Source organism: Dermacentor albipictus, chromosome 7 (genome assembly GCF_038994185.2).
Source record: "Dermacentor albipictus isolate Rhodes 1998 colony chromosome 7, USDA_Dalb.pri_finalv2, whole genome shotgun sequence".
NCBI classification, from domain to species: Eukaryota; Metazoa; Arthropoda; class Arachnida; order Ixodida; family Ixodidae; genus Dermacentor; species Dermacentor albipictus.
The window spans coordinates 137,273,645-137,296,895 of record NC_091827.1 but is presented as its reverse complement, the minus strand read 5'-3'; the positions used below and the strand labels follow the sequence as shown (position 1 = coordinate 137,296,895).

The following is a 23,251-nucleotide window of genomic DNA, read 5'->3' as shown; positions in this document are numbered from 1 at the left end:
CTCTCACTGCAAAAGGAAAACTATCAACGCATTCACGATGTAGTGAAACTAAAGCACTGTGAAAACAAAATGACACACAATACAAAATCTAACTCACAAATACACAGGCAGTACTAGAGATGTTCACATTAGACACACTGAATATGCAGATCATTCCTTCAAACAGGCAGTTGTCCAGAACATGGGTCTGCAGTGCATTCAATGGATGATTATGGACAAAACTATGCAACATAAAAATACAGTAAAAGCTCGTTAATTCGAACCGCAAGGGGAAGTCGCTTCAGTTCGAATTAACGAAAGTGAAGGAGAGCAACAGTACACTGCGATTTGGAAGCAGTAGGGCATGCCAGAAATTTGGCGAGTCAGAAAGTGATGGCGTGGGCCGCGGGCACACGCCATCTTCAAGTCGAAGCTCTGGGTCCGACTGTGCCACACCACCGACGTCCACCGAAACGAACGTTAGCCGAGGCTTAACACCATCACAATGAATCGCGACGGCCGATACCTCCTAAACTGAAAACAGAGGTGCACAACCGATGAAGACTGCCGAGACAGACGCTGAACATGTGAAGGTGGCGAAGGCCCTGATTCATTGGTTCTTGATTGCAAGCGCAGCTGTGACGTACTTGATTCGCTGTGTTTTGGCGCTTTCCGTGCCATCTCCGCACAACATTAGCAGCTGTACAAGATTTGCAAAACCTCCGAGATTTGCAACGGGCAAGAAGTCTCGGATGTTACGTAGAACGTAGAGGCGGCGGCCGCCGCTGCCTTCTGGTTGACACCGCGTCGGTTAGATTCTTTTCCGATTTCGCCTTCTCTCGCCGTTCTCTCCGTTTTGGAGGCAATACAGCCTTGTGTGTAGGTAGTAGGCGCGTTTCTCTGGCCGTGTGCCAGGCGAGCGTAGTTCGAATTATCCGTGAGGGAACCTTCTCGTGTTCGAATTAACGGACTTTTTTATACATAGACTTCTGTGGAGCTTGGCCGGACCAAATCGTACAGTTCGAATTATCCATAAATTCAAATTATTGAAGTTCGAATTAATGAGCTTTCACTGTATTGCACATAAGGCCAAATGACATCTGGTGCTAACGGCCACTAGTGCCTCAGACGAAATGAAACAACCATGTGGTAAATACAGCAAGCATTCGTACTACCACATTAGTGCCGGCAACTGCCCACCACATCTGTCACGGCAAAATAAAAACTATCACAACACATTCAAGATGTAGTGAAGTTAAGTCAGTAGTAGAGATGTTCACATTAGACTCACTGAATATGCAGACAATTTCTTCAAACAGGCAGTTGTCCACAACATGTGCGTGCAGTGCATTCAATGGATCATGAACGATACTATGCAACATAAAAACATTGCTCTTAAGGGCAGCTAGCATCTGCTGCTAATGACCATTAGTGCCCCAGCGGAATGAAACAATCGTGATAAATACAGCAAGCATTCATACTATCACATTAGTGTCGGCAACTGTCCACCATATCTTTCATTGCAAAAGAAAAACTATCACAACACATTCAAGATGTAGTGAAACTATAGTACAGTGAAAATAAACAAGTTACACAATATACAAAATCTAACTCTTCAGTATTGCATCAAGCAAATGAGAGGGCACTAGAGATTATCATTAGACCCACCTATAGCATACTGACCTTCAAACAGCTAGTTGCCCAAGACATGGGTGCACAGTGCAATGACTGGATAGTTAGGAAGAAAACTGCAACAACCATGAGCAACATGTTCTATAAACTTTCAAACTTTCTAAAAAATGACCTCACTCAGATAAGGAAAGTGGTGATTGCTAATACACACGACAAAACGTATATGTGAAAACAGCCATTACCTGATACTAAAGCCCCTCCATACACGTTTCCGCCGACCAGGTTAAAGGGACACTAAAGGTTACCAGAAAGTCAAGTTAAAGTGGTAGAGCAAAGTTCTAGAACGTCTAAGGCGTCAATATAATCGCGAACAGAGCTTTAATAACCGAGAAATTGAGGTAAATGCATGACACGATTTGAGACCCCCCAGCGACATTCCGGTACTAAACCGATGACGAAAGGTCTCCCCGTAATTTATGTTACTAATACTCAACTACTCGTATTAAAAATATCATTTCATTCGATTATAAGACGGAAGAAAATGCTACGTGTCTACGTCTACTCGATTCTAACAAAAAATAAGAATTTGACGTTACCCTTCAGTAGTATGGGTGGTCGAAAGGTTTCGTTTTCGCTCGACTCTGCGCGCACGACTCTGCGCCGCGCACGCTTTGGAGTTTCAGTACTTTCGTTATTGCGTCGTGCTGTGAGGGTTCTGCTGGCTCGCGAAACTTTCATTTGGAACAAGCAGCGAGAATGCCACGTCCATGTGATGTCGTGGGAAGCCCTCGTTGCTTTCCCGCTCCGGAGAGCCGGTGTCAAGGCCGCCGTCGTAGTACGCAACGACGCCGGCAGTGCGAGCCCTCAGCAGCAGGTCGCGCTCGTCGGTGCTCAAATCGCTGAAGTTGAGCCCACCATCGCGAGCCAATCTGTCGGTGTCAGGGTCCATTGCGACGAGCGTCGAAGTTTGCGTCATAGAATGAAGTAGCAGCTTATGGGCGTCTTGCGCTGGAGCTTGAGTTATAGTAGCGGCGCCTGGTGGCGGTGCGGGAAACGACATCTGGGTCGGCTGTGGCGAAGCACGTTTCTAGGCCGAGTTTTGCGTCGATTCGCACTTTTTTATGCCCTATTGCGAGTGCGGAAAGGCTCGTCACTTCTCACAGACCACGCCGACCACGCTGCGAGCTCGCCGCAGCCTATAGTTTAACGAAAACGGACTTTCCGTGTGCCGTGGGACGTAATGTGGGACGTAATTAGTTTCTCCTTCCGCTAGCCACCATACTCCCGCTTTCGCTCTGCTGTCGGCTCTGTCTTGGCTCTGTTTCTGGCCGCGCGTTTGCGTTTTGCGCAGAAAAGCCGTAGCGCCGTCTGCGGACGCCGTTCTACTCACCGATGGCGCAACGTCACTATGAGACCATGATGTCAGTTCTCCTCGATCGGAGGGCGGGCGATTTGAACTGCGCTAGAGGTACGCGGACGCTTCAGAACGCATTTTCTCTTAAAATAAGTCTCTGCTTGCCACGAAACAAGCGTTTCGAGGTTTCTGTGATGGTATTTCAACAGTCCACGTTGACTTAATAGTAACCTTTAGTGTCCCTTTAAGTACCGCCAACCTACCCTCTTCCTCCACGCTCCTCTGCCACTCACCCCCTTAGCTTCCGTTGTCAAGCGGAACTTCCGTAGCTGCAGCTTCCTGTTCCGAGTGAAGTAACGCTATGTTTTTCTTAACGTTGTTTACTTTCGCGTCGATGGAGAGGCTTTAATTGCACCAGCTGCGGTTTAAACTGTGAATGCGATTCCATCCAAGTACCACCGCCTATTGTAATGAGCGATCTGATCGTGTTCGCTGTTTCGTGTCAACCTGCGACGGGTTATGCCACGAGAGACAATGTACAGTGGAATGTAGTGCCTGGGCGCTTGGAGACTACTGCCGTTTTTCGTGCATTTAGAAAACAGCGACCACGAATTACTACTTCAGCGGAATATAACAGCTTGTCGCCTTTGCATTCTTCTCATGGTGACTCCCACAGCTCTGCTAAGCCCGCGTGGGCGTCTGACCATCGGCAGTCAAAGCGGAAATTCCCGCAGCACAACTCCAGGAACCGGAAACTTTTAAACCCGGAATGCTGGAACCGGATTTGGTGTGAGGGGAAAAGGCGGCGCACAACAAAGGTTGCCGCTACTTAAGAAAGCGGCAGTGGCGCGTGCATGGAGGGGCTCTAACTGATACCACTCCCCCTTGTGCTCAAAGAAAACATATGCAGCCCTTTATCCACACAAGAGGAACATGTTGCACAACTGTATTGCAGTACTTATGGGTACAAGCCAGATTTCAATTTCGTTGCCTAAAAATTGTAGTGCTTCTTAGATAGACTAAAAGGGAATTGAGTGTGTTGCCCTCGTCTGTTTCTAGGCATGCAGTTGTGATGGATGTCATATGCTTGTGTGACAAATTGAACATAGTGCTATAGGTACGACTACAAGGATGTATATTTGTAGCTGCCCTCAAACCCTTTCATGTTGCCAGTCAGCATCTATGGTGTATCTTTGTATTGCTCATCTAACACTGTTTACACACAGAAGGCATGTCTGAATACCAAACCACATTATTCTCCACAGTTACTTTAAAGTGAATGCGTTGTGACAAAGTGTAATGTGAGAAGTCCCTGATAAAGAAAAAATAAAGAAATAACTATAGCTAATTCAACTCCCCCCTGAATTACCAATTTCTGGGCCATTAAGTTTTGCCTACTACACTTGTGGTGATTAACACAGAGCCACGTTGGCCTAACCTTAGTGGCACAGGACATCCTTCAAGTTATCAGTTGGTACAGAATGATTCAGCCTGCTGCTGGTGCTTTTGCCCCCGCTGAGAATACCTGTGGCATACTATATATATATATATAAATGATTTATTTATTTCGAAAATTACATACAAATACGAGCCTGCCCAAGCCAACAATGGGCTTGTGGGGCAGCGCTCGGCAGAATGGAGCAAGCCAGGGAGCGGCACAGTAAATCAGTTATGTACAAAACTCAAAAAATACTAACACACATTTTGTTGCTGAAGGTCCATTACAGAGATACTAAAGAGAAACAGTAAATCATTTTAGACTGATAAAACAATCTTTCAGAACTGTATTCATGAACATTGTGGCAATAAGCGGATTAATACATGAGAAAATGAAGATCTAACTTTCATTTTTCAAGTTTTATGCAGTGCCCGCACATCAGTGTGGAGTCATACTTCAACTAAGTATATTCTTTGACACCTTTACAACAGAATTCATCAATATTGGCCAGTAGAACATTAGCTAGACCCGAACAGACACCGTCAAATTCCATATCACAGCAAGCTGGTGCAGGAACTATAAGGTCGTGGTGGCGACACCAGTTTTCGTTTTTGCAAGTTATCTGGCTTTTCAAGCCAATTCTCATGGTGGGAGTTGTTTTTCGGTGTTGTAGAAGAATGATTTAATAAAGCTCAAATAAATTTTCTCTTTCGTGTACCTTTAAAGCAAGTACTGTGCTACAAGGCTTGGGCAACCTGCCAGCCACAGAACCCACGAGTGCTTTTGTTAGGCAAAATAATTTTTACAGAAACTTTCTTGAGGATATGCATCTGAAAATTTTTTTGCCTAGCAATAGTTCTTGTAAAAATTGAGTAAATCCAATGCTTTCACCTGCGGCTTTGTGTAGCAAAAATCCAGAAAGCAGTGCTCAATAAATGTCAAAATCCTGTGGGCCTTTTTCGAGTAGATAACGTGGAAGACCCAGAACGAAGCGAAAAGGCAGGCCAGGCCTGCCAGCAGTGACGCTGTCACAAACAATCGCTGCGCATCCATGTGTAGCGCCTCCCTTCAACCTCTTCTTTTGTAAAAGGAGCCTTAAGGAGGCCCCCCGCGAACTGAAAGCCCGAGTTGTTAGCATCCAGGCGCAGCCTCTTCAGCAGGCCCTTTTCAACATATACACCGTCGCCGATGTCTACCTGTGAAACAACAGAACAAGCACAGATTAATTTTCTACACTTTTGATCAAGGAAAGGTTAGGAAATAAGGTAAGGTTTGCAAAAACGGAAGTAGCTGCTTCTTGTTGATACGGTTTAAAGAACAAAGTACTATTACGTATACCATACATGCGTTGTGCTGAGCTGTGTACTTTCACCTAAGACTAGACTTCAATGCGAAAGAAAGACATTCATCTGCCTAGCTCTAAGCAAATGCATTCCACCCCTTGGCACAGAATGAAATCTGGTGCTGTTCTAGCGATTAGCACACATTGAAAGCTTCAAACCTGATTTAGTATTAGGCCAAGGGTCAAGCTGTGCTCGATTATAGTCAGATACAACTTTAGAAAAACAGGGGCGTTTACTCCTCCGAGGCGGATGCACACGAGCATCCACTAATGGGTGCGCACTCTGGACTGACGTCATGCGCCGGACGGCCGGTGGCCTGCCATCGGAGAAGATGGCCACCCGGGCTTCGAACTGGGCCAAGTCGCGTCAGCTGTGCATGTCAATGCCTTGTCACAGTGAATTCCCAAACTGTTTGTCATTGTCTATCATGCCGGAAATATTACTGCGAGCTTACAATGCGGCATCTTTGCCGCGTGCGTTTATTCTAAGCCGTGATTCGGCGAAGAAACATTGCAGCGAGCATCGCTGATGCTGCGCTACGCTTTGCCTGAAAACAGGATGCCTCGGTGACTGCTGCAAACACACATCCTGCCTGTTTGTTTCATCTCTTTTTTATTTCGCTCCTGAGTGAAGTTAGGACAAGAAAAGTTTGCCAAAGTCCGGTGCCTGCTGTCGGCAGCGGGTGAGTTCGTGTACCGTGTCGCTGCATTTTTCGTCGGACGGGGTAAAGTGATGGAGCAAAACCATTCTGAGGAGAAATTAGAAAAGTGTGCGCGCGTGAAACAAACCTACGAGCGTCTCAACAGAAAATATTTGACAAAGAAGCCTCCAATGCAAAGATTTGTCGCCGTCAACTTAGCGTGAGTGATCGTTGTCAACAGTGAGATAGCCGAGCGTCTAACGGCGGTGTTCGAGCGTTGTGTATAGCACTGTCGATTGATTTCTTTCCACCAGTGCTCACCGCGCACGCAAGCTGTAGAATGCGTGCTGTGGCACAGTCACGCATAAGTTGTGTTGCCAGCGTTCCTGCTTCCATGCGTGTTTGCGCTTACTCGTATTTGTCCTTTTATTTTATATTAGCATTTGTGTTGAGAGTTTTCTTTCAGCAAAGTCCTTACACATTTTCATTAGCCAATCTCATTCAAAGCATAACTCCTGTACACTGCAGGACTGGCCTCTTCCATCTCATTAAAACCTTTCTCACTGGTCTACCTCGTCTTCTCAATCTGCCTACTTGCTGCGTTTTCTGTCCTTGTTTCTTGTGTTGTTGCTGCAATGTGATTAACCAACTTGCTCAAAACAAATTTTGATCGCCTATCAAAACAGAAAGGTTGAGAGATACATTTTCTTAAAAGTGTCATGTGGGTTGCACAGTAACTTTGCCTCTTACCTCTCTTCATGTTTATGCGTCAATGCATGTGGTAGCTAGCCAGAAGTGCACATGAAAGGCTGCATATTATGAAACACCTTGCTATGCTGTTGCATTTTTCATGCATTCAGTCTTAGTAAACAAACGGTTTCGCTGCCTATCACATATGATGGCGAAAATTTTCAGCACGAATAACAACGTGCAGTGGGGTGTGATTTCTGTCTGACGCTTTCGCCGTTGCAAAGACATTCTTCAGTGAATGGAGCCCAGCAAAGCAGTGCACTGAGAGCTTTTGCAACTTTCACCATTTATTACTTCACAAATGACATTGTCTGAACCTGGCCGTTGATCGACATGCCGATGGCTTGTAAATTAAATAATTGCCTCAATAAAACGCATTCAACTTCACTCAGCATTTTTAGCACAATGCTAGCAGAGCTATTCAGGGTGAATAATTGTGCTTACATTGGTGTTACTTGCCCAGTCAGATAAACAAATACAATGGCTGCGGTATGACTGTGATTTGACGTGCAGACTGCCAATGGTGCCTTTCAAGCGTGCCCTTGACTACTGCTATTCATAGCTACCCGCCTGGGTATATTGGGCCTAACTAAGCTAATGATGTCTGATAATAGTTCTCTTATTCGCATTGCTTGCCTGGGCCAGGTAACCAAAATAAATAATGCCACCACATGAATGTGTGTTTGCATGCAAGCTGCCAACAGCGGCTGTCATTCTCGCATTGATTGCTGCCATTTCACCAACAGTGGCGACGGCTTGACTGCGCTTTGATGTGCAGACTGCTAAAGGTGACTTTGAAGCGTGCCCTGATGACTGTTATTTCATCACAGGTGGCTGTCCAATTGAGTATTTTGGGCCTCCTGACCTTGGCATTATTCATCTCAACGGGCTGGAAAAAACAGTAGGGGCAGCACAACTGCACGCAAAGCACAACGTGCTTTGGCGTGCAGGCTGCTAAGAGTGGCTGCCAATTTCATTCACGTTGACTACTGCTTTTTCGTGTGAAGCTGGACAGTGGCTGCCCGAATGAGCATTTCGGGCCCCACATAGTTATTCAGAGTTAATAACTGCATTTGCATTCAGATTTTCCAGCATTTCAGCACGTTTCCATGCCAACGCTTATATTGAGCATGATCTGTGCAGGACGTTGCTTTTTCAGAATTGGGCTTCCATTAGAAGGAATATGTCATCAAATGAACCGCTTATTTATTTGAGAGGTCACGGGAGAATGCTTGGCTGCTGTGCTTGACACGCAGTACACCGCTTCAGTGATGGGAGATCCATTGTTGCGTTTGCCGAGGTATGTATGGCTGGCAGGAGGTCTGGACCTCGCTTCACGCAGAGTCAGAGACGAGGAGAGTTTTCTCTGCGAATAATTCTTTATACAATGTTTACATGCTGTCGTCATCAGGACAGAGACCAACAGAGCAGCTGCAAGCTGCTTAAATAACACCCCTCAGTCCAAAGATCTCCCAGACAGTCCCCAAGGACGAAACAAGGTCGTGAGAGAGAGGGTCCGGGCAGCCTCCGGGGTCCTAACGCCGCTCTCGGTGGCCGGCGCTTCCTTGAACCGCACTGCGGCGTCAGGATGATTTGGCGGTCGGTCAGAATGGTGCGCCGGGCAAGTTTTATGGCCCGCATAGGACAAAGGGAACCAACTGCAAGGCACCGGGTCGAAACACAGCCCTCCTTTGGAAACTGTCCCAAACACAGCGGGAGTCGTTTGTGGTGCGGGCGGCGCTGGACAAACGAGGGGGGGGGGGGGTCGCATTGCTGCCGGGACGGGGAGGGGCTGAATAGCAGTCCGTGATCCGGTGGCTGCTTCCATCGTGGACGCCGTGCAGCCACGAGGAAACTCGAGCCGTGCACGTAGTCGTGTCCGAAGCAGGCAGGCACCATGTGGGGATCAATGCTGCCTTCACAGTCGACAAACCATAGCACTGGCCTTCCGGCAGGCAAATCCCAGGGCACAAACATAACACAATATACGCTTCGAGAACTCGTTAGTGATCTTCTCGATCGTCGGTATCTCGTGGTGAAAGAAATCGTGCACACGACCTCAGCGCACACGTGTCCTACTTCGTGCTGCTTCTTTTTTTCTCCACATTTTGTGGGCGTTTTCGCGAGGGCGTCGATAGTTTGCCACCCGAAATATGCGAAGCTTTGACCTCCCTCCTCACGTCTAACACGGTGCTTTCGCTGACACTGAGCATCTTTGGTTTGTAATGGTTGCGATACATGCATTGTTTTATATAAGTACTTGTTCAGTAGCAACTGATTCATTTGAAGCTCGGAACAGGAGTAGTTAGTAAATGTGCCGTGTACATGTAAACAAGCACAAATGCCATGCAGAGTTGCTCTTTCTACTTTTGCCACTTGCAATGAAGCTAAAGAGCAGACGACGGGCAGCGTTGTGGAAGGCACGGGGTTATTTTTCTGTGGCGATCTGGCATGTGCTGTAGCACATGAGAGCTCTACTAAACCAGTCATCAAAGTCTTTATTTATACTGAGAATTGTGCATTTCCTAAGCACGATTTTTTGAGCGGGATTATTTTAGTTGCGGAGGCAATCGGACGTCGCGCTTCATTCACCTGGGCGGGGCCTCCCCTTTTTTCTAAATTTGTATCTGACTACAGTGACGCACAAGTGCTCGAGAACTATTGAACAAGACGCAATTGTTTTCGATTTACTGACTGCACTTGGGTGTAAAGCTTTTGTCTGAGAAATGAATAAACCACATACACAAGCAGCATTTTCTTAGTTAGCACAGTCTTTAATAGATACTGATACCTTCAATTTAGAAAGCCCTGTATATTGGGCCTCATCAAACTAATTTCATAAAAGGTTTGGCAAGGTAGAAGCATAGAATTTTAGAGTCATTAGAAGACAGGTGAAATGAGTTATTTATTGCAATTATTACTCAAAATTAAAATTTAGACCACTCATCCCAATGAGAAATTGATGCAAGCAGTTTGTACATGCCACATAAGCATTTAGATATCAAAGATACGGATTAGAGAAAACCTTTTCTTGGAGGTTCATTATTGCAAGCAGTCATGCCCTCGAGGAGAAATAACTTCTTTTTCTGTAGGGAGAAATGAGGCTCGAGTATTTTATTGGACAGATATATATGCCCATGCATATATGTTATCTCTATATATATCTCTGTTGTAAACTTTTTTTCATGTATATGCAAGGTGTGTGTGTAACATCTCATTGTGCACAAAATCAAATCCATATGAACCCGACAAGAAGCTAAACAAACAAGAGAGCAATCCCAGCGACAAGCCATGTTAAACCAACGAGGTAGCCATCCCAGTAACAAACCGTATCAAAAATTTTACTGACATGAATTCTGACCTATGAAACATAACGTGTATATGAATACTATCTACATTAGAGCAATGGGCAACTTTAAGCAATGGCTACGCCAACATCAGAACGATGTGGATGAGAAAAGAGTGGCATCAAATGCTTTGGCAGAGCATGCCGCAATGACTAAACACAATAGTGACTGGATAGTGTCTAGCATAATCGGCCAGGAAAGAAATTGGAAGCCATGCCTGTACCCAGATTCCCTGGAGATGCAATCAACAGGACACACGTTTATCTGAAACCAAGGAGCCCACGCCCATCTTATGCTAAAACTTAATTAAATATGCACTTCCACTTTTTTTAGCCTTATTGTGAACAAGGCTTCCATATGGAAGCCAAAATGTATTGCTATTAATGTTGTATTTGGTTGGTCTATGTCTGTCTTTGTCATGTTTCATACCGACCGCACAGGCTTCTCTGAAACTCTTGATGATACAACTTTTGTACGAAAGCATTGCTTAAGGCACTTTTGCGTAAACCATGTCTTTAGGTGGTACAACGCATTTTTCTAGACACTCTAGAGCACATTATTCAAGGCACGAAACCTGAATTCATTGTTCTTAAAAAGGCATTTTGGCTAGATTAATATAGTCTATATGGAGTATATAAGGCATAATTACTCAAGCGCCCAATTATATTTAACTCAGAGGAGGCTACTTTAGGTAAATTCATTAAACTGAGGGCACTCCACCAAAACATAAAATTCATGATCAGCCACTAGAAATCCTGAAAATGGCAATACAGTAAAATGATTGCATATAGCACAAATGTATCCTACAACTCGAAAGGCAGCGCCAGTTATGTACGCACCTTTGAGAAAGCACACAGATCACGTGCTTTATTGTCGTGCTGTCCAGCTTCCAGCAGTGCAGCAGGTTCCTGCTCGATGTAGGGATGCCTCCAGAATCTGCATAGCCTTCAAAAGTAAGAAATGTTTAATTTATTGCGCTGTGAACCTGGGAACTTGTGATTTACCAGTGTCATGTGAAATTGCAAAGAGAGCCTCACACAGCAAGCTGCATGAATTCGCGCCTGGTTGCACAAATGGCTCTTTGTTATATTTAAGGAGGTTACACTGATATTTTGTAACAAGTGAAGTTTAAGGAAGGAACGAAATCAGCAACAACAGGCTACCAGGACAATCAAAAACAAAACTCATATATGCAGTAAAACGTGGCGCATTGGATTAAACAAAAATATTGAGCACGTGAAAAGCATTCTGAAAGCTAGATCACGATTTTGTAGCGATGCTATTCCTTTTCGTTATTCGTTAGTGGTCTGACCGCCGCCCCGGCCCGTGCTACGTACTGGAACAGCCGGCCATTTGCGGTGGCCGACAAGAGTGGTATAGAATCGAGGGGTAAGTATCGCTACAAAATCGCAGTCCTTACTTTATTACGCACTGCCGTATAACCTACGATTGCAAGAGCTTGCATCCCGTTCGTAAGAATTGGTTGGTCTATGTCTTTCTTAAAGGCCGGTGTCTGAAATGTCTCGATTAAAAATAAACTTCGTTACTGTAATATCGGCCTATGTCGGGTTTGCAACATAGAAGACAAATACGCGAAGACACTCAAGAACATAAACAATACACAGGTTCTCGCGACGTGGTCCTCCAAACCAAACTGTATACATACAAAAATCTTCATACAAGCTTCTATCCGCTTAAGCGTCAAACATAGGAATCGTGTGCCAACGCGCAAAGCCCATGATACATCGACGGATACATTACACATGTACTGTACTTGCGGGAATGCATATATAACGAATAACTTCTTGCCAGAAAACTACCGAACGAACAGCAACTATCAGTGTTTTCATAATTGTGTGCCCATTCAGGCATAGCAATCAAGGCGGGTAGCATATATTTTACAGCAGAATGCAAGTACACTTACTGTAACATCAGAGGAAGCCTTCGTGAAATTGCTTGCTAAATGTGCACAGCAAGACGGCCAACCTACGATCAGAAAGCGCTTTGCTCTAGCTAATTACACAACGTTCATTACGTAAATCATAAGTTCAAGAATACGCGCAAGGGCCAAACTTGCTTACCTTTCAAAAAGACTTGGCCAACGCTCCTTCGTCTCAAAGGTACCGAGGCACCGACGTCTTTCTGGCGCAAGCACTGTAGAACTTCCGATGAACTCCAGCTCCACAAAAGCACAACCTTCAACAGGCTTCCATACACTACGATTCGAAGCTCCAGTACCAGACTTTTCACAGGAGCGCGGCAGGCAGCTCGGCAGAACAAAGGCAGTTCGGACGGGCGCTGTTGTAAGACACTCACTGTCGACACTGGTAGATCGCACGAAACACACGGCGAACTAACGGCGTTACACGAGTCCGGAGGGTTTGCGATGGTTACTGCACATGACAAGGAGCACATTTTGTCTAGGCACTTCTAAAATATCTCAAATACCGCCTTACTGTAATGTGCATTCACGACAACCAACGTGGTATGTCGACCAAACAAATACTGCAGTGGCGCCACTCTGCGGTTTTTAGAAAAATGTGTCGTAAATGAGAAAATTACGTGTTTTTTCCTAACAACAATCGGTAGGGACACTTTAACAAATTTCTTGGGTCCAAAAGTGTTAACTTTGTATAAATATGCACTTTTTTATACGAAGTTTAAGAAAATGTATTGTAGTATATATAAAAAAATAACGAAACGGATGTCGCCTTCAAGATTCGCAACCACTTCAGTCGCATGCAGTTTGCAAAAGCACGGCCTTCGAAATCAGACTGTGTCGCTCAAACGAAACTGTAGCGGGGAGGAGGGCAGGCATTTAGGCCCCAATTGTTGGGTTTACAGTGCCTAGGTAGGCTTCCTTATTTATAAAGAATATACAGGGACTAACGCCGAACCATGAGCGAGCTTTAAGCAGGGGACACACGGTACGATTCGGCGTCCGATCCAACGTGCGTGTATCCGAACGGTCGAGCGGCGCGTAAGCTCCGCCCAGATCCAGCCCCCCCCCCCCCCCCAGCTTGAGTTCAGGTTCACGTCGAGAAACACAATATAAAAACTCTGCACAACACTGCTTCGCTTTACGTGAACACTGTCAATACAATTATGCCCCTGCAAGTGACAGAACACTTCACGACGGCGCGTTGTCCACTGACGGCTCCGGTAACAGCCAGCGATACGGCCGGCAGGCATAGCTAGGCGGACGCTGCGGCCGACGGCGCTTGATTCAGCCCGAGCTCGATGAAGAGGGCTTATTTTTGCCAAAACAGTTAACGCTGTGCACTTAGGTAGCCCGTAATCAAATACAATTGGTTTACTCGACGCAGTCGTTGCGAAGGCCAAACATGCAAGCGAAGCGAGCAGCCTCGCTCGGACGGTCGGTGCAGAGATCGGTGTGTGCTGTTTGTCCGCGGAAAGGCCCTCGCGTCGCAGCTCCCGATTTCGACGGTAGCTTAGTGCTAGTGTACTAGGCGCTGTTTTGCATAATAAGCACATGTTTGAGATAACTTTATTGAACTGGTAACTATTTCGTGTCGGCAACAAACTGCAGCAGGCAAGGGGAAAAAAAAAAAAGACGGCGAGAAACCGGCCTGCCAGCGCCGCCTCCGTGGAGGGAGCGTCAGAGAACGTCACATTAGCTGCGGCCAAACGACGGTGCGGAGAGTGCGGTTGTCAGACACATCGGACGATGAAAATTTGCCCGGTTTGTCGCACGCCGGACGTCCGATCCGGCGCTTCGGCACGGCAAAACACCTCGATTCCGGCTGCCGTTCATGCGCGTCGGACGCCGGATCGGACCGTGTGTCTCCCGCTTTAGTTGGCGAACACGAGCCCATCAGCGCGCCGTCTGTGCAGCTCCGTTTGCTTGCAGTGGTGGATGGCCTACGGGCTTCTTTGACGCCTACTGAGCACAAATTCATGATCACCGCTCGTATACACGCTTCCTACAGCGCTAGCTGTCGTGTTTACGAGATTATGTGCCCTCACCTTGAATTGGTGAGACCGCTCGACATGATCGCATCTATTTCTAGTGCGTGAGGCTTTCCATTGACTGTCACTACAACTAACCAACGTTTTGTTTATTTTGTGCTACAGTGGGTCGTGACGATTCCGTTCACAGCTTCAAAGTAGACAAGAGACAGTCGTTTTCTCGCTCGTAGAAGCATGAAAAAGTGGGCTTGTGCTTGGCAATGAACTTTGACCGACACGCTTGCTTCCGGCCGGAGCAGCAGACGCGACAACTCGCCGTTTGTAGGCTGCCGGCCGATGGCGGTATCCCTCGCGAACGGCAAGATATTTACCTGCCGTAGAGAGGATCGGTCCAGGAACGATTCTTGAGGCGATTTTTGTCGCTGAATGCGAGCATGGCCACGCCGGTTCGCCGTGCAGAGCGGAATCGGAACATTATTTTTCGATGAGTTCGCACTGACGCAATGCAGTCGATTGGCTCGTCGGTCGTGCAACGGGCGGCGCGCAGCCAGGAAGCCGCGTCCACTTGAGACACCTCTTACGCGACGCATGTAGTACATACGTTCCAAGTTTCCAACGTTCTGCCGTTCCGCTGGTGGATGCACCGCCACGGCATCGATCTTTGCCATTCCTGCCGCGGCCGTGCCTGTCGCCGAGCGTAGGCTTAACTGGATTGGGTGGAGCTTGCAACCTTGGGGAGTAAAGTGGTAGTATTTAATCACGTGATCTTCAGGTTGGTTCCAGATCACGTGGTTTTAAACTCTCAATAGATGGTTTTTGGTCACGTGATCTAAAGCTCTGTACGTCGTAAAGCCGGCTCATGACATCCTTTTACTACGTTTCTCAGAGATGGTAGTAAAACGATGTAATGTAACGCATTTTACTGCCTCATGCCAGAGTAATTTTCTGGTGCAAGGTAGTCTTCAAAGCTCATGAGCCGCAAAAACCCCAATGTCGGCTAACTTTTGTTTACAGTGTGGTTGCAATGTAGAGCTCGTGTTTGAAATAAAACAGCCATACTTGTTAATATTTATGTAGCTGGACAGTCTGTGAACAACACATTATTACCCTCCTAAAGGTTTTGTTCCAGGCGCATTGTGGAAAATGCCTTTGGGATTCTGGTGGCACGACGGAGAGTCCTTCTTGGCCCCCTCAACCTCCTGCCAAAGAATGCAACCCATGTTGTGCTGGCCTGCTGCGCGCTGCATAACTTTTTGTGCTCAATGAGCAAAACTACGTATTCCCCGCCTGGTTACGTAGACAGTGAAGACCGGTATGGGAACGTCAACCCAGGCCAGTGGAGGGAAGAGGCTCAGATAAGCGAGCTGTGTGGCTTGGCTGGAACATCATCAAGAAACCACACGGTGGATGCTGCTGAGACCCGCGACCTCTTTGCGGAGTACTTTATGGCGGAAGGTGCTGGGCCATGGCAGTGGGCACAAACTTACCTTCCAACCCCATCCAATAACATCTGAAAGCTGCGTGAATGAGTTCTTTAGTATGAGTCACTACATTCCTCAAAACCATGTGGTTTTTCGAAGAGACCAAGACTACTCTACATTGGTGAGTGCCAGACTGATTGTTATGAAAGTGTTTAGTGCTCCTCCAGTGTCATTGTAAAGCAAGACATTTGACTGTTGGAAAAAAGTTTCCAGAATAGCGGTTGTGGTGCCAGTGCATAGATATGTGACGACGTAGGCAGGGAACTGTAGACTCGGACCTTTGTTTTTGTTTGCAAAAGTTTTTGAAATGGTTGTACACAAACATTTGACCTCTTATTTAAAGCACATTCCAGTGGGACATGGCTTCATGAGTGGGAAATCTTCTGAAACAAATCTTGCGTTTGTACATGAAGTTCAAGTCAGCTGTTGATTTTCAAGAGACCTTGATGTAGTTATCATTGAAATTAAATATTCTAACCGAAGTTTACTAAGCACGAAGTATAGAGCCACAGATTGGCTCTATACCTGCTGGGCTTCCAGCACCAACTAAGCAGTAAGCAAGAACCTATGACGCACGTCACATGTAATTTTTGTTTCGAATACAAGAGTGTTATTGTGCTTTTTCATAACTAATGTACTTTATGTGTGAGAACTTCTGCACCATATGTTTGGCAGCTCTGTTGCAGGAGATGACGGCTGTGCCAGAAACAATAGCTATGGTTTGACATTTACATGACAAGGTCGCAGTGAACAAATAGCGTACACTTTATTTTCACTCATAGTCGTGCCTGTTCAGCAACTGTAAAATTTCTATTTCCAATTCCGACTGCTGTCGTTCTGAAAACTTTCTTAATTTGTGGGCAACAAGCTGCCGGAAAACAGCAGACGCATCTTAATTTTTTTTAAGCAGGTGATCTACAGTTGCGATTTCGTCATCCAGCTTGTGTGTTTTCCTTTTCGCTGCGAATGCTTGTGTTCGCTTTGGCGTAGCACTTCGGCATACTTCGGCTGACGTCTCCTCGTCAGGTGCGCTGGAAGTCCCAGGCACAGGTGACTCAGTGGCCTGGGATCCGCATTCGTCGGTAGTGTCTGCAAGAAAAGCGGCTAAATTTAAGTCTTGCTACCTTCCTCTAAAGAGTGGCTCAGGCATAGAAATACTTACACAATACTATGTGACATGTGAAGACATGGAAACCCTGAGCATGTTTGTTTTTATATGCACGGTAACTTGATATATTTGTGAAGTGATAAATAAATGTCTTACATTCTTTTTGGCAGCACATGTTGACCAGGAGGGTTTCTGCACACTCTGCCTCAGCTGGCAGGATATTGCTTGTAGTGCTGAAAAATTAATTATGCTGCTTAGCAACTTATACATTACAGCGTACACAAACACCGTCTAGTGGAAAGGTCATATGAAGGTAAATTTCATAAGGACACTTATCAGCTCAACAACATATAAATGATGTACCAGCAGTAGAAGAAATTTCTACTTCATAAAACTCTATTTGAACTTGACGCTTACCTCCTGATGTCAACTAAATCCTTAAAAAAAAACAGCAGTTTAAAATAAGGCCAGCGGACTTCTTTGCTATAGCTTGCCCCAGAGCCACTTGGCGTACCAGTTTTTCAGGTGCGGTGCTTCTTTGCGAACGTGTCCCTCAAGCTCTTTCAGCGAGCTTGGGCAGTGGAACCTAATATATGAAAATATGCCATTATCAAAATACAGAAAGGTCAAATATGCTGGCAAGAGACACATGTCGCAGTGAGAAAACAGGGTACGTGCGGAAAGGAGTGTTAGAACAACATCTAGGCGCTGTAATGCAGTATAAACATATAACCTTATACAAGTTATTAAGCAACAGCAATTCGTCAGTGGTGTCAGCCATTCCTGTTGCACGAGTACGCTCCGCTTGTACCCTGTTTGTTTCTTTGGCCAAGGCTTCACTTTTCTATGCAAGCAGCTACTGCTTTTTGGTCATGTACTTTGGGTGCTGACTTAGTTCGAATCGTACTTTCCGCGACCTGTTCACGAGCTACAAAGCAGTCGCATGGACGAAGGAAACGTTTATCGACGATACGGGGCACAGGTGGCACGGAGTCTGTATACTCCCGAAGGGAGACGCCGGTAGTGGTCAGGTAACATCGCCAATCCCTCGATTCTGGCAGACATGCGTTTTCGTTGCTGAATAGCATATAAACAGGCACAAAGAGGCGCGCGCACGCTTGCAAGTTTCAAAAGGCAACTTACAGCACGGTAGTGGCGACCGGTACGGGACGTACACGGTCGCCGTCATTTCGTTTTCAAACTCGACTCGACGAAGGTTCGCCAATGGCACTGGCAGTAGTGACGCGGGGAAAAAGGACGCCGCAGGCGAAGCGGGAAACGTTTCGTTTACATGCAACCCAATGCCATGGGCCTAACACTGACATATGTTCGTGCCGCCCGTATAATGAGGGTACTACGTGCATCGCTCGCTTATATAAAGGAACAGTCACTTCAATGCAGCATGGGAAACTTACCTTCTGGGTCGCCACCGAATTCAGCGACGACATCCTGCCACGCAGTTGTTTTCTTCCGTTGGTCTCTGTAGTCGGCCCTTCTGCAGTCCCATATTGTGGGGCGCTTCTGAACGGCTGATATGAGTTTATCGTTATACTCCAGCCGGGCCGATTTTAAATAGGGCCTAGGCGCCACTTCTACCGCCTCTCCGCATTCCTGCGAGTTCATCTCTTGTTCGGCGCAGACATCAACACTAGCGCAGACACCAACCTGGTTGCAGAAGACGAGAAAATACCCGCGCGCGAAAGACCAGCATGCCTAGCGACCGGAACTGGCACCTCCCCGATTGGCTGTCGTCCGCCGCTGCGCGCTCGACGCTTCCGGCGGCCCGACCAAAATACTTGGACAGGCAGGTCGGCGGCGGCCGTCAAATTTTTGGACGTCGGGCGTTCACCGCCCGAGGAAGTTCGTCGCTCGGACGCCGGTTATTCGCTCCATGTATTCCGGGCTTAAAATCCGAGGGCGGTAACATTGTTTTATTGTTTGTTTCACGGATTCTCTCCGTGTAGGGGGCAGAGGTAAAGGCAAAATGCCTGACAGAGCCTCTGCGCCCCTACAGTTCAAGGCAGTATGACATATCATTCACATACATATTTGTCGAACATATCTTTTACAGCACACAGCAGCGAAAAATTCAATTATTCAGAACACATGTCTCCCAAGCATTACTTTTGATTCAACGGGATAGATTTCGAAAAACCAGAAGATACATACGCAATAAGTATTACATAACAATAAAATTGGCTTACACCAGAAGTCAACAAAGAAAATAAAACCATAGAATCACTTGCTCGAAAATAAATAGCACATACAGTAAGTAGATCAGTACATAGAAACATTTCAGAAAAAAAACGAAGGTTTGGACTGATACACAATGTAAATGCCGAAACAATGGCAAACATGAGTTACAAGCGCTGAGAAAAATCTGTAACATAACTGAGATTACATGTGTTATCAGGGATGAGCACAAGTTACTCAAAATGAAAATGCAATGTCACTGCCCACTAATAGGTTTTTACAGTCATTTTTGAACCTGTGGAAGGATTGTGTGTATTGTACGTTAAAGTGATTACTGTTTAATATATTAATCGTTTGATAATTCAATGTTTGCTTTCCGTAATTAGTTCTTGTGGCGGGCTTTACATAGTGTGGTTTACGTATTGGGTATGAGGTGCAACTGTCGACAGGTATTGTGTGCAGCCTATTTTTATATATCCACTGCAGTAGTTTGAAATAATAAACTTGATCTGCTTTAAGCATGCTATATTTAATGAAGAGCGGTTTTGTTCGGAGTCCTCGTTTGTCACCCACATAGTTTTCACACATTCTCAATATTTTCTTTTGTACAAGGATTAGTTTGTTGTAGTTTGAAGCTGACGTAGTTCCCCAAACTAAAATGCCATAACTGAGTTTTGAATAGAAAAGTGAGTAATATAATGTTTGTTTCAACCAGGTGGGTAGTATATTTTGTATTTTATACATGCAGCCAGTAACTCGAGATAGCTCACTTTTTAATTTGTCAACATGAGTATTCCAAGTAAGGTCCTCTGTAAACCATACGCCCAAGAACTTTTGCTCTGTAACTTGTTCCAGTAACGTGTCCTCAAAGTGCAGATGAACACAATAGGGGTCTCTTTTATTTGCTGGCTTAAAAATTATATATTTGGTTTTGCTTGTGTTTAAACTCAGCCGGTTGCTTTTAAGCCACCTGGAGAGGTGTAAGAGGTAACTGTTAGCTGATGATTCTATGACCTCTTTTGTAGTGCCAGTAAAGAAGATATCAGTGTCGTCAGCATACATTATTATTTCAGGGGAATTTGGTATCGACGTTATATCATTTATGTATACAAGAAATAGAAGGGATACTAAGATTGATCCTTGAGGAACGCCATATTCGACTTTCAATTTTTGCGATACCAGATTGTCGACACATACATACTGATACCGATTTGAGAGATATGATGTAATTAAATTCTGTGCTACTCCTCGAACACCATACGCAGCAAGCTTCTTTAAGAGGATATCGTGCTGCACAGTGTCAAATGCTTTTTTTAAATCCAAGAAAATCCCCAGAGTGAGCAGTTTGTTCTCAATATTTTCAATTATTTTGTCCTTTATGTTTGTTAAAGCTAGTTCTGCAGACTTATCCTTTTGAAAGCCATACTGCGACTTAGTGATTATGTTGTGTTTATGAAAAAAAGACGTAAGCCTATCATTAATGACACGCTCAAATATCTTTGAAAACACCGGCAAAACAGATATCGGCCTGTAGTTGGTAAGCTTTTTCTCATCGCCACCCTTGTAGACAGGGGTGACCTTAGCTATTTTTAATTCATCTGGGAACTCGCCGCGTGTAAGCATCTCATTTATTATATAGGTTAATACAGGACTTATAACATGAGCGACATACTTGACAGGTAAGGCCTTTATTTCGTCTTCCCCGCCTGCAGCTTTGTTTTCTAGGGTCATGATAATTGCTTCAATTTCAGTAGGAGTCGCTGGTGTAAGCATAATGGAATCAACCTGCCCTGCAGTCATGAAAATATCCGCTTCCAAGTCTTGTCCACTATATACCCCTGTGCTAACAAAGTGTCGATTCATTTCATCAACAAGCTCTTGCCCAACTACACTGGCATTGTCGATTTCAATTTCATTCACGATATGCGTTTTCCGCCCTCGTCCGGTTATATCGTTCACTGTATTCCACACTCTACGTTGATCGTTTTGAATTTTGTAAAATTTTCTTTCGTAATAATCATCCCTTGCCTTTTTCAAATCGAAGTTTAATTTATTTCTGAATTTTTTAAACTCAGTCAATATGTCACAATTACGAGAGCTAATGAAACTGTGGTACAAATGATTTTTTTACGTATTCGTTTGTATAAGTCCGCAGTTATCCATGGTTTTCTAACTTTTTTATTTCTTTTTTTCTGCTTTCGCAGAGGGAAGGCTGTATTGTAGCACTGTTTAAATTTATCCAAGAAGATCTTGTACGCAGTTCTGGGGTTAGGCTCATCATAAACGGCCTGCCAGCTTTCTTGGTTGATAAGGCAGCTGAACATGTTTAGCGTAGTTTCGTTTACCGTGCGGAGCAAGAGGTTTCCTTCATCATTATGGTGTTCCTTGTAGGATGCATTTGTTAGGCAAAACACGGGCAGGTGATCGCTGATGTCATTCAAGATTACACCAGCGGAAAGATCATCGCTATCTATGTTTGTGACGCAGATGTCAAGGGATGTGGCTGTGTCAAGGGTCACCCTAGTGAGCAGTGTTATCACATTGTTGCACGCGTACTGGTGAACAGCATCTCGAAATGTGTTAGCATGTAAATTACCGGATATTGTGTCAATATTTATATCTCCAAGGATCATAAACGGCGCATTCGCCGAGCTAAAAGAGCTAAGTGAATTTTCAAAAAATGACATGAATTCAGATACGCAGCGAGAAGGTGGCCTGTACACGGCGCAGACAATGGTGTTAAGCACTTTCACTGATAAGCTCTCGACATTTTCATCCATTCTGCATATGCTGTCTAATACCTTGTGCGGTAAATTATCTTTTAAGTAAATGGCTATCCCACCACCTCTTTTGTTTTTTCTACTTATGCTTTCCCATTTGTAACCTTGAAGGTAAGGGGGTTCGATTTCATCTGACAGCCAAGTTTCCGTGAGTACTATAACGGTAAATTTTAAGCTAAGTGACTGCAGAAACATTTCAAGATCTTGAGCCTTATTTTTAAGGCTTCTCATATTTAGATGAATTGCTGAAAACTTTCTTTCGCCTTTTTTGTATTTTTCATTAAAATGATCACATTCCTAATAGTGGCATTCCTGTGGTTTGTCTTCCATTTGAGCTGTTTTGCACTGTACAGCTTGTACAGTTTTTTTTATACAATTATCTTCTCTATGTCAGCAACGCTGCTAATTCTGTGGCTTGTGGTTCGCTCGTCCTTACGGGCAAAAATTTTCCCGCCAGTCACCCACACAAACTTCCATCCTGCTACTTTTTTCTGACCGATCGCAGCACCCAGAATTATCTTGTTTGAGCGGGTCAGATGCTCGTTCACATAGATGGGTGTGCCGTCTCCACCATAATCAAGATCTTTTGTAGTCATTCTCTGCTTTCTTGCTTTTTGCAGAATTTTGTCCCGTTTTGTGCGTTGTACAAAACGGACAACAATGTTTTTTTTCGGAGGAGTTTGATGTGGGCACACGATGGCAGATGTCAATGTCCGATTCAGCAATCGGTTCATTCAGAGTACTCCCGATCCTCCTCACAACATCGACAACGTCACCTTCCTCAGGCACTCCTTTTATTTCCAAGTTGTTCATCCTTTGATACTGTTCTAATTGATCTATCCTTTCACTCAATCTGCAGTTTTCAGCTTCCAGTTCTTTGTTTTTCTTTGAAAGACTTTGGACTTCCTTTCTAAGTTCTTTCATTTCACTTATGATTTCATTAACACCATCACAGGTATCGTTGCAGTTTTTCACACTTTCTTTCAATGATCTGAGATCTGTCCTTAGTTCTCGCCTCAGGTCCTCAAGCGCCTTGGCAATATCTTTCACGTCCTTACTCATTTACGTTTAAGTATAGCAAGTGCCTTAGAGAAGTACCCAACAAAAGCAATGGCAGTGTCAAATACAATGTTTGCTGTGTTCGGCAGCAGTGCACAGTCAAGATTTCGGGCTTTATACAATAGAAAATTATATTGCTCACCTGCAGAAGATACAGGAATTAGTCGTTGCTCTGTGGTGCACCGCTGCCGAACTGAAGATTCAGCTGAGGCGCTGC

General features: G+C 45.1%; 1 pseudogene; it reads left to right on the top strand.

Moving 5' to 3' along the window:
• The window catches only part of LOC139047931 (uncharacterized), an 86,052-nt pseudogene that overhangs the window by 13,299 nt on the left and 49,502 nt on the right, over nt 1-23,251 (top strand).